Source organism: Erinaceus europaeus, chromosome 1, assembly GCF_950295315.1.
Source record: "Erinaceus europaeus chromosome 1, mEriEur2.1, whole genome shotgun sequence".
NCBI classification, from domain to species: domain Eukaryota; kingdom Metazoa; phylum Chordata; class Mammalia; order Eulipotyphla; family Erinaceidae; genus Erinaceus; species Erinaceus europaeus.
In genome coordinates this window covers 18,783,019-18,795,202 of record NC_080162.1, presented here as the reverse complement: position 1 = coordinate 18,795,202, position 12,184 = coordinate 18,783,019, and the positions used below count along the sequence as shown (strand labels likewise).

General features: G+C 38.1%; 2 protein-coding genes and 1 pseudogene across 3 annotated transcripts in view; 1 reads left to right on the top strand and 2 right to left on the bottom strand.

Moving 5' to 3' along the window:
* CTNNA3 (catenin alpha 3) overlaps window positions 1–12,184 on the top strand; it is a 1,573,756-nt gene that overhangs the window by 487,955 nt on the left and 1,073,617 nt on the right. The window lies entirely within an intron of this gene.
* LRRTM3 (leucine rich repeat transmembrane neuronal 3) overlaps window positions 1–12,184 on the bottom strand; it is a 219,837-nt gene that overhangs the window by 112,384 nt on the left and 95,269 nt on the right. The window lies entirely within an intron of this gene.
* LOC132542095 (uncharacterized) overlaps window positions 7,799–12,184 on the bottom strand; it is an 87,605-nt pseudogene continuing 83,219 nt past the window's right edge.

Genomic DNA, 12,184 nt, shown 5'->3' with positions numbered 1-12,184 from the left:
CTGTATCCTTAATCCCAATGTAATTGTTTCTCCCTTATATATCTCTAAGCTCTTGTTTCATTTCATCTAAGACACTGATAGCAAAGATCTTGATGACAGAGCCCAAATTGCTTTTAAGATCTTATGTCCTATCCATTGAAGAGGTAGTATTAAAAGCTCCAGTGAACCTGATAACATTAGCTAACATTTACTGACATTTAGTAATTAATAAGAGAGCTTAGTAAGATCACTTAGGCCAGATGTTATGCTAAACTTTGTAAATATATTTAATCTTTATAGTGACCCCAATAAGACTGAAACAATTACTTTAATAATCATACACCTTGGATAACTGAAACTCAGCAAGATTAAATGAGTTGTGAGTGTGTCATAGTTTTGAATCAATGATTCTCTGTCACATCCACTTTATCTATTATGTGTGGAATCTATTTCTACTCTTCTCTAATAGTTTTTAAGGAAACTACCAATAGATTGATGCTTCTGTTCAGTTACTTTTTAAATCCTTGGCTCTGCCCCCCACCTCAGTCTCCTTTGCATACACTGAACCACAAGCCCTGCCAGGATCTGAGTCCCCGCTTCTGATTATTCAAGAAAGGATTCTAAATTGAAGTATAATGGAAACATAATGCTTAGACTGTGCATTTGCCTTCTCCCATTCCCAGTGTATAATGTCTCTGGAATAATGTTTTCAATCTTTTTTGCTATAACTAAAATTAATTTTCTGAGGTTTTATTAGGATGGTAATGGCTATAAATGTATACAAGCCAATGGTTGATGTTAATAGCAAAAGATATTTACTGATGGAGTGAAGGACATTTATATTCTTCTTATTTTATTCCTGTGTTTCTATAAAGAGATTGTAGTGGTATCTGCTGACACAGAATGACCTTGAAATAAGGCTAAATTAGAAGTCCTAAGTACTGGAAATCTCCAGGCCAATTACTCTGCTAGTAATAACTGTGTGCTGGGGTCGAAAACTGACTCACCTGTAGAAAGCACACTTTTTTTCTGTTTTTTTAAAAAATATTGTTAATTATTTAATATTGATTTGCAAAATTACATGTCAACAGGGATATAATTCCACACTGTTTCCACCACTAGAGTCCTGAATCCCCAATTCCTTCATCATTGCAAGCCAACACAGTTCTCCTGAGGCTGCAGACATGGATTAACTATCATCTCTACAACTATCTGAATACATTTATACATAATTTCCCCTTTTTCTGCCCGGAGAGCGTACTTTATCATGCACAAGGTCCTGTGTTTGAGCCCCAAGCCGCCACATATGGGCACTATGCAAAGAGGAAGCTTCTTGAGACATGAAGCATTGGTATAAAGTCTTTTCTGCTCTCTGTCCTTGTCTCCCTCTATTTCTCTGCCTTTTGCCATCTATCTATATGGGAAAAAAAAAAGTCCACAGGAAGCAGTGAAAGCATGCAGGCACACAGATACAATGAAGCTTTGGTGGCAAGGAAATAAAGTGGTTTAGTATGTCCTGAACACATTAAGAAAAAAGTCAGTTATTTTCAAACTGATATTTATACAGAATGAAATACTCTACTACTCAGCAGTTTAAAATGATGAAGTCCTCAATGACCGTGGGTCCATGCTCCCAGAGGGATAGAGAATAGGAAAGCTATCAGGGGAGGGGGTGGGATATGGAGATTGGGTGGTGGAATTGTGTGGAGTTGTACCCCTCCTACCCTATGGTTTTGTTAATTAATCCTTTCTTAAATAAAAAAATTAAAAAAAAATAAATAAAATGATGAAGTCATCTCCTTTGTATCATCTTGGGTGAAATTAGAAAAAACCATCATGTTAAGTGAGATAAGCCAAAAAGAAGGATGAATACTGAATGATCGCACTTATAAGTGGGGCCTAATAATTAGGAACAGGGAGGAATAAAACAAAGGGAAACGTGAGCTGGGTATAGTGTGCTGTATCAAAGCAAGAAACTCTGGGGCTGGGGTTAGGGGTAGCTAGGGAAAGGTGGAAGAGAACTGTGGGGGCTGGGTGCATAATGAAAGTATGTGCAGGTGACAACGACTACACTGTAATGCATTAACCCATTTAATAAAAAAAAGTCAAAAAAAGAAATTAAAGATGCGGTTATTTTTCCTGGTATGCTGAAATTTTAAAATCTGTCATTAAATTTATGGTAGCAGCAAAGTTCTGAGATGAGAATCACGTAATACATATAGTAAATTAAAGAGAAAATGATGCAAAAAATATTGTAGAGTAAGTGTAAATAAACATTTCCTCAACAAAGTGATTGTAGAACTGAAAAAAAATTCAGACTAAGAAAATGACACAGGGGTTGAGCACCCGTGTTAACATACTGTGCCCCATGACCCAGGTCTATACTACCAGTTCCCACCTGCAAGGGGGAAGCTTCATGAGAGGTGAAACAGTGCTACAGCTCTGTGTGTGTGTGTGTGTGTGTGTGTGTGTGTGTGTGTGTGTGTGTGTGTTTCTATCGCCCCCTTCTCTCGTCTCTGTCTCTATCTGATAAGTAAATAATTTTCTTTTAAAAGAAATGTACTAAAGGTTCTTTTCTACTTTGTAGTTGAATGAATGTTGGTAGAATGGTTAAAAAAATACACAAAAAAGATCACAGTTCAGGAAATAAATACCATGTTTTGTATGTGTCTAAGTAGAGTTAAGAGTTAACTATTTTACATCATATGTAGTAGTATTTAATACTTGCTTAGTTTGATACTTTGTATCTAAGGGATGAGAATTAATCTACTGGGAATATGAGAAGAACAAATTAAGGAGCCTGGGCAGTGGTGCACCCAGTACTAAGGGTAAGGACCCGTGCAAGGATCAGAGTTTGAGACCCTGGCTCCCCACCTGTAGCGGGAAAGCTTCACAAACAGTGAAGCAGGTTTGCAGGTATTTATTTCTCTCTCTCCCTCTCCTCTTTCAATTTCTCTCTGTCTTATCCAATAATTTTTAAATAATGGGGAAAAAATGACTGTTAGGAGTGGTGGATTTGTAGTACTGGCACCGAGCCCCAGTGATAACTTTTCAGGCAAACAAACAAACGAATTACATTTATTGGTTGTCTACTATACTATACACTGTGCCTTAATATAAATAAAATGCCAATTTCATTTCTCTTCTATCTGATATAGCTATTTTTTTTCTTTTTGACCAATGAGGAAATAGAGGCATCAACAAAATAAGAATCTTATTCGAGGTCATAAAACTAAAAAGCAAAGCCAACAAGATAGTTCACCTGCATAATGCACTTGCTTTGTCATGCACAAAATTCAGTTTAGTGCCTAGCTGTGATATTCACCCCCCTTTCCCTGTGTTTCTTTGTCTTTATCTAAAAATTCAGAGTTGTGCAGTCCATGTGACAATGACGAAATCAACACAAGAAACAATAAACAAACTAGAAAGTCCAAGAGCTGAGGTTGCTGAGATTCAGAACCATTATTTTGTTGATTCCAAGGAACAAGATTTTCCTACTGTTCTGTGCTGACTCGTGTGTTTTTTTTTTACTAAACAAAATAGTTGTTATTGCTTGATATCATTCTTGAGTTCTCTGAAAAAATGTGCAAGTCATTAAAAACAGAAAATGTTATAGCTTTTATTTTCATTTCATAAATTTAATGTAATACAAGCTGAGCCAATGAAAAAACAACAATGCCTGACTTTAGGCCGGGGAGACAGCCATCACTTCTCATAATGAATACTCTGACATAAGCTGAGTGTAGGATCTGGGAAACTTTCCAGATAACATCAAATATGATCCTTCTGTCACAGTATTTTACTTTTAGGCATCCCATGTTCAATTGGTGTATTCCTATTTTTATTAGATTATAAATGCTAAGGCTACTTTGCAATTGCATGTCATAATATTAGATTATTTTAAAATTCTATAAGAAGAAAATTAAAGAATTAAAAAATCCTCTATTAATTTGTAAATCGCAGCAAAACAACTATGTAGTATAGCTTATCATCAAATAATTGTTGCTCCCCTTAGGATTAGTTATGTAAACCACATATGCTGTCTTCTGTTTATGAATTAAAAGTAACATTTTAGGGAGCCACGAAGTGGCTTACCTTACAGTGCATATTTAACCAACTGCTAGGACCTACGTCTAATTCTCTGGTCATTAAGTGGGAGCACCTGCAGAGAGGAACTTTCAAGAGCTGTGGAGAAGTGCTGTAATGTCATTCCTTTCTGTTTCTCTTTCTCTCCCTTTCTCTTTCTGTGTTTTCTCACCCTCTATTTAAAATAAAAGGATGGAAGCTTTTACTTGGTAGAGTTGTGAAAGCCCCAAGTCTCAGCAATAATCCTGATGGCATAAAACACATACAGGTGCACACACACACACACACACACACACACACACACACACACACACACACACAGATGTTGGGACCCTGCGGTTTATAATGCCTGATCACTTACTGGAACCAAATATGTCAGAAATTCTGGAGTTCTCTCTCCAGCCTTCAGCTCTGTTCTGACTATAACAGGGTAAACATAGATATGAATCTAAAGGGCCTTCAGTCTAGCAGAGACTTTATCTGATACCCCTGAACTATGCCTATGTCCTTGGAGTAAGTTCAGGAGCTACAGAGTAAACATAGAATCTAATATAATTATTAGAATTAGACATAACAAGTCTGACACAGAGTGGTTTACATACTAGGAAAGAGAGCATTGAATTATGCATGACCTTAAATTTATGTATACTGCGGGATCAGGCTGTAGCGCAGCGGGTTAAGCACAAGTGGCGCAAAGTGCAGGGATCCCGGTTCGAGCCCCCGGCTCCCCACCTGCAGGGAAGTCACTTCACAGGCAGTGAAGCAGGTCTGCAGGTGTCTGTCTTTCTTTCCTCCTCTCTGTCTTCCCCTCCTCTCTCCAGTTCTCTCTGTCCTGTCCAACAATGAACGACATCAACAACAATAAAAACCACAACAAGGCTACAATAACAAGGGCAACAAAAAGGGGGGGATGGCTTCCAGGAGCAGTGGATTCATGGTGTAGGCACTGAGCCCCAGCAATAACCCTGGAGGCAAAAAAAATTATGTATACTGTTAAAATGTTTATACTTGGCATAGCTATAGGCACATAAACCCAATAAACAGAAGAACAGAGTGCCTGCACAGGACATTTGGCCAAAACTCTTTGTAAGACACAAAAGAAACTCCGCTTCCTCACATTCAGAGAACCCCTGTGCAGTTTTTCTATTTTATAAAGATTACTTTTTTTTCTTTCTCTCTCTCTCTTTTTTTAAAATCTAAGACTAAATGTCATAGGTCAGAGATTTAAAATCATTGTCTTTCACATCTTTGAACTGCTTTCAAAATTTGGAGAATACATAGGCTCCAGATACTCAGTATTTTAAACAAAGGGGAATATTTTTTATTAGATTCATTTACATTAAAACCTTCAATTATGTAATTGCCTTTAAGTCAGAATTTTTGATATTAGAACTAAAGAGAGAGCGTAGTCTCCAATATACCACAATTAACTGTTGGCATGCATAAAAACCCTGTAGCATTGACTGAAAGCTGTCAGAAAAGACAAAGTACACAGAGACTGATTGATGAGAGGACTTAAAAACCGAATGACTCTTTTGAGGCAGTTAAATAGCAAAAGGTAGGGATCACTGTTAGAACTAGTGCTAACTGTTCTTAAAAAAAAAAGAAGAAGAAAGGAAGACAGAACAATAGCACGTCAGTGAGACAGATGAAAGATGTGAGATCCAGAGGTGCTACATTATTAGGTTAAGAAGAAAAATCATTCAAATAAGCCCTAATGTCAGAAGAAATAGGAAGAAATGTTGACATTCTGATGACAAAGAAAATCTAGAACCTTAAGATTTTTTTTTTTCCTTAGACTGTTTCTCTATATGGGACACAAAAAAGGATTTCAATGGCATGTTTTTTGGTTACTGACCATGGTTACTGTGGTTTTATGATTTTGCTATTGAGCAGAGGAAATAAATTTCTAGTAGTCAGAGACTTCATGAATGATGAAATATCCTTTTTTTTTTTTTCTTAAGATAGGAACAAAGTAGGAGAGAGGCAGAGAGTGAAAGAGACTAGACTACTGAAGCTTCCTTCAAGGCTCTGGGGTCAGACTTGAACCTGGGTCTCACACACACACACACACACACACACACACACACACACACACACACACTGCAAAGCGGCACATTATCCAAGTGAGCTATTTTACCAGCCTAATGTAGTGAATTTAACTTGCTTACACCACTCGTCACCTGCATGATACTGCAATATCTAGCATCCTTGGCACACTTCCCTTGATATAGGAATAAGGGGAGAAGACGGCAGTGCAGAAGCAAAAACCAAACCAAACCAAACCAAACCAAAAAAGAGCCTGGAGGTGTGAAATTCTTAAATCGCCAACCCTCCTGCCCACAAGCACTTTACATATGCATTCTTTGACTTCCTGATGCCTACCACCATTGATTGTTAGCTGCTGGTTTAAATTGTAACTTCTGTGTTCTTCCAACAATTTCTTTTCTTTTTTTTTTCCTCCAGGGTTATTGCTGGGCTCGGTGCCTACACCATGAATCCACCACTCCTGGAGGCCACTTTTCCCCTTTTTGTTGCCATTGTTGTTGTAGTCTCGTTGTGGTTATTATTACTGCCATTGCTGACGTTGTTCGTTGTTGGATAGGACAGAGAGAAATAGAGAGAGGAGGGGAAGACAGAGAGGGGGAGAGAAAGATAGACACCTGCAGACCTGCTTCACCGCCTGTGAAGTGACTTCCCTGCAGGTGGGGAGCCGGGGGGCTTGAACCGGGTCCTTACACTGGTCCTTGCACTTTGTGCCACATGCGCTTAACCCACTGTGCCACCGCCTTCCAACAATTTCTAATGCCTCAAGGACTGGCACCTGATTACTTGGTTTCGACTTTGATTCCTTTTTATGACCTTTTTAACACCATCAAATGTGTGCATGAGAACAGTCAGGTCCTCCTGTCCTTTCCCCTTTGTCTACTGACTATCCTCACATTCCAATTATAACTAAAGTTCTTAACTGCTATTTGTTGTCTGACTAGTGGTAATGTACATAGATGTCTTGATTTTTTAATCCAAAACATTTCAGTCCTCATTCTTTGCATTCATGATAAACAAATCTACTGACTTCCTTTTCCCCTTTTCTTTTGATGTTTTTCTGATTCTTATCTTCCCCACTTTCCCTGATGTTTCTTTGGCAATCAGTCATCTTTTCTCCTTCCAGCTATCATCATCTTCTTCTAGCGTTTGCCCTTCTTCCGTAGCCAGTCAACAGCGTCAGGTTGAAAGCTGTCAGGAGCTGCTTGTTGCTGGCTTTGAAAGTGACTGGGATCCATGTGGATTCAGTCGGCTAGGAAGGATCCTCAGTTTCCCCAATGAATGGGTACGCACAGGATGCACCAGGAGAAGGTCGATCCAATGCATCATAATACTGTGTCTTTCCTAGTGCGAGGTATTTCACCTTTCCTACCATACCTATTCTTGTTCAAACTACTTGATCTACTTCTAAGTTATAACTATACCTTATTTATTTATTTGATGATTTCAAGAGTCTTTTCTGAGTCCCCAGACTTAACTACCCATGTATGTGCAGGACTTGGCAAAAAAAAAATTGTAATTTAAATCACATGACATTCTCTTTAGTTCTCAGTGAAATTACTGTTTTCCCAAGTTATAAACTTGGATGTAAAATTCTTTCTTTTCTTCTTCATCTTTTTCTTCTTTTTTTAAGAGCCAATGCTAGTTTTTATTGAGGGAGAGAGGGCTGGCTAGAGGACAAGGGCACTTTGCATCTAGGCATTTGGAAAGTGATGGAAACCGGAAACAAGTTAGAGCCACTTAGCTGTGTACTGGGGGGAGCTCTGTTAGGAAAGGGGTCACCCATCTTTGGTTTAATACCTCTGGGGGGGTGTTCAGGGAGAAGAGACAGGAAAGGAGCTGGTCAGCAAGGCCCAGCCTGTTCCGGCAAGAACGTAGCTCATCCTGGCAGCTGGACCTCACCATGGAGATGGAGCCCATCCAGGGCACGGTGTAGGAAGGAGCAGATGGTTCTCTTCTTCAGCTGAGGCTGGTTCTTAGAAAGGGCAGTCAGTCAGGTTGGGAGGGGACTTGGTACATGTGGTCCGACCAAACTCCACATCCAAGAAGTAGTTCAGCCCAGCCGTGAACTGCTTGTGGGCAACCGCGCGGCTGGTGTAGGCCTCTTTGCTCACCTTGTTGTACTCCCTGAGCACGAAATCCAGCGCCCTCTGGACACCCTCCTCGTTCACGTCCCCGTCCATCAGCCCGCGGATTAGCCGCCAATTAGCCACGAGGACTTGGCCAGAGATGGCAGGATGCTGGGCCTGCTGTCCTGGCCAGGGCCAAGGGGAGTAGGGGCAGTGGGAAGTGCGGGAGACCAGACATGACTGCTAGGTAGCGCTCGGAAACTCTCAAATTCTTTCTTTTCTTCATGTTTCATAACCAACTGATAATTCTGTTCATGCTACCTCCGAACATCATTCTTTAACTCTTCATCACAAGAGCTTTCTGCCTTGGTTCAGACTCTCATTGCTTTCCATCTACATATTGCAATAGTCTTTGAAATTGTCCTCCAATATCTAGGTTTATTTTTAAATGCATATTTAAGGATTCTAAAGTTTGTAAAAAAAAATCCCTTATTTTTTCCTTCCTTCCTTCCTTTCTTTTTTTCTTTCTTTTCTCTCAGATTTTTTTTTCAGATGACTTTTAGAATCCATCAAGTTTCTATCATTTAAAATGACAACACAGATAATATAAATGCCCCTTGTTTGGGGAGTCTTAACTCTGTCATAATGCCATTGCAGTTTTCAGATTCAATTGCTAGCTTATCATCTCTTAAGTAAGTATTTTCTTTTAACAAGTTTGTTCACATTTGTGCTATTTGCTCTGGCTGAACATGACCAAGAATAAGGAAGATATTTTCACTAACCTCCACAGTCCTTATTGGACTTAATAATTGTGTAGTGTCATTTTTCTATTACTTCTGCTCACTCAGCTAAAACACTTTGAAAATCTTCACGACTTAATTAACATTAATTTCTAGCATCAATAACATTCTAATCCTTTTCATTGCTTTTTAAAGATTTGCCTTTTCTATTAAATATTTCTAAATCTAAGAATATATAAAATGCTTCTATTGTATAGTTATTAGTGACTTAATAGATTTAGGTCTTCAGAATGATTGTAATCTACTTGAAGACTTATGGTAGGCCTTCTCATCTTTTGATCTTTAGTATAAGTTTGTCCAATGAATTCTGGCTACACTGAACTGGTGTTTGCTTTTCAGTTAGTGTTTCATGAAAATTTTAAAGAATACAATGGGTGTAGCTTCTACTTTTAAGTTTATGTTTCATGATTTACTTTCTTTTATAATATTTGGTTAGTCATCATTGCTCCTCATCAATGCATCTACAGAAATTTCTCAGTGCTCTTGATTTCATCTCTATCAATATCTTAATAATACCAAAAGTATATATTGTTTTACAGATATATTTTGTTAATTCCCAAAGGGAAAAAAATCATGTTTTCTTTCAGAAGAAATCATACAATTGGAGGGATCGGATACAAAGAAAATAAATGCCAGAAGGAGAAGAAGCAGTAGAGAGCATTCTTGTTGGTCATTTTTATAGTACTTTAAAATCAAATTTATGATGTCAAGTAGGATTTTTTCATCCAAAATGTTTTGACATGTGTAGTGGTCCCCTTTATCAACTGGGAAACTAAAATCACTCTACCAGTTTACTCATATTCTATCATACAGTCACAAGCTAGTTGTTCCATACATAGCATGACATGAGGAAATGATTCGTGATTGACATATTAAAATATACTATTTGAAATCCTAAAAAGGGTTTAAGATTAAGAAGATGTCAATTTCACTTATCATGGAAGAAAGGTGAGAAATTATACTGTGTATCAATAACTCTACTGTCAGTCATTAACTCATCAGTAAAATGCAAAAAGAGAGGGTGGCAAAGAAAATAAAAAGTCAGGATCATAGAGTACCTTTGTCCTTAGAACTTGAAAAAAAATCCACTGAAACTTTATTCCCTTTGTTTAACATTCTCATTTTTAGAATAACAAGCACTGTTAGAGTGATTGCTGAACCCATTATACTACTTTAAAAAATGATGAATGAGCATGGAGTGTCACTGACCTTAAATTTAACCAGCACACAGAGAACAAGATGACTTTTGTGAGACACTGGCAACTACCTGGAGTGCTAATGTGTTTTACAGCATTGCAGTAAGTTGGCTCTCTTAAAGGGTTCTAGGTCGTAGATACTTAGATTGAAGTAAAAGGTATTTAAATCGGTCTATAATGCTTCTAGATAAATTAATTTACATAAAGGGGTCAGGTGATGATGCGCCCTGTAGAGCACACACATTACAGAGTGCAAGGATGTGGACTCCAGCCTCTTGTCCCCACCTTGAGGGGGGAAGCTTCAGGAGTGGTGAAACAATTTTTCAGATGTTTCCCTTTCTCACACATTTTTCCCCTGTCAGTCTTCATTTATCAATATTTTAAAAAAGTAAAAATTTGTATTTGAACAGTCTGGAAAACTCTCAGAAGGCTAGACATGGACCTTCCATATGATCCAGTAATTCCTCTCCTGGGGTTATACCCCAAGGACTCCATAACACCCAACCAAAAAGAGGTGTGTACTCCTATGTTCATAGCAGCACAATTCATAATAGCTAAAACCTGGAAGCAACCCAGGTGCCCAACAACAGATGAGTTGCTGAGAAAGCTGTGGTATATATACACAATGGAATACTATGCAGCTATCAAGAACAATGAACCCACCTTCTCTGACCCATCTTGGACAGAACTAGAAGGAATTATGTTAAGTGAGCTAAGTCAGAAAGATAAAGATGAGTATGGGATGATCCCACTCATCAACAGAAGTTGAGAAAGAAGATCTGAAAGGGAAACTAAAAGCAGGACCTGACCAAATTGTAAGTAGGGCACCAAAGTAAAAGCCCTGTGGTGAGGGGTAGACATGCAGTTTCCTGGGCCAGTGGGGGGAGGGAGTGGGCGGGAAGGATGGGTCACAGTCTTTTGGTGGTGGGAATGGTGTTTATGTACACTCCTAGCAAAATGTAGACATATAAATCACTAGTTAATTAATATGAGAGGGGGAAAATCAATTGTATGTCTCAAAGTTTTTCAAAACACAAACTGAATCTTTTAAATATGTAAGCCAATAACTGTTTTCAATTTTATTTCATAATAGTTTTCTGTATTAGAGAGAAATTGATAAAGATTGAGAGAAACAGTAAGAAGCCAGAGAACCACTTCAGCACACTTTTTTTTAAGCACTGCACTAACTCTCACCTCTATAGATTTTACAGGTTTATTTTTCTAGAAATTCCTCAATCTAACTTATTTAGTTTTCTCATGGTTACTAGTTTTCTAGCATAATTTTAAATTTTTTCTGGTTTCTTTACTGGTTGTTCGTTTGTAACTTCTGGTTGTTATTCCTTTTATGACGGTGAGTTGACTATTGTTTTTAGAAACACAATAAACACATATAACAACCCTAGGGTCAGAAAATGTAACTTACTTGAACAGTGCACCCACTTTGCAATTGGCAACACTCAAGTCCAAGCAGGAACCCACCACAAGGAGGAAACTTTAGTGCTTTGATTTAGTCTGCCCTCCCTTCTTCTCTGTTCTCTCTGCCTCTCTGTATCTGAAAACATTGGTAAGGAGCAATGAAGCACTGGGGATGACAAACATGATTTATATCATTAATATTCTTTATGCATCTCCCATGTGAATAGAAGAATAATTACTTAGTTACATCTTTATGTTAATTGTTGTATTTCCTTTGCAGTTCTGAACACTCAAGTATACTTATAAGACCAAGTTTTTCTTTCTTTTTTTTTCTTTCTCTCTCTCTCTCTTTTTTTTTTTTTTGTTTCTTTGTTTTTCGTTTTTACCAGAGCACTACTCAGCTCTCTGGCTTATGGTGGTATTGGGACTTGGGATTTTGGAGCCTCAGACATGAGAGTCTCTTGTATAATCATTATGCTATCTATCTACCTTCTTCCCCCTAAAAGCTAGAACCTGTCTGACACACAGAACGTCTTCTTAGAAAGAATAACCTGTTTCAGCCTTTATGTTATATGAAAATATAATTCCATAA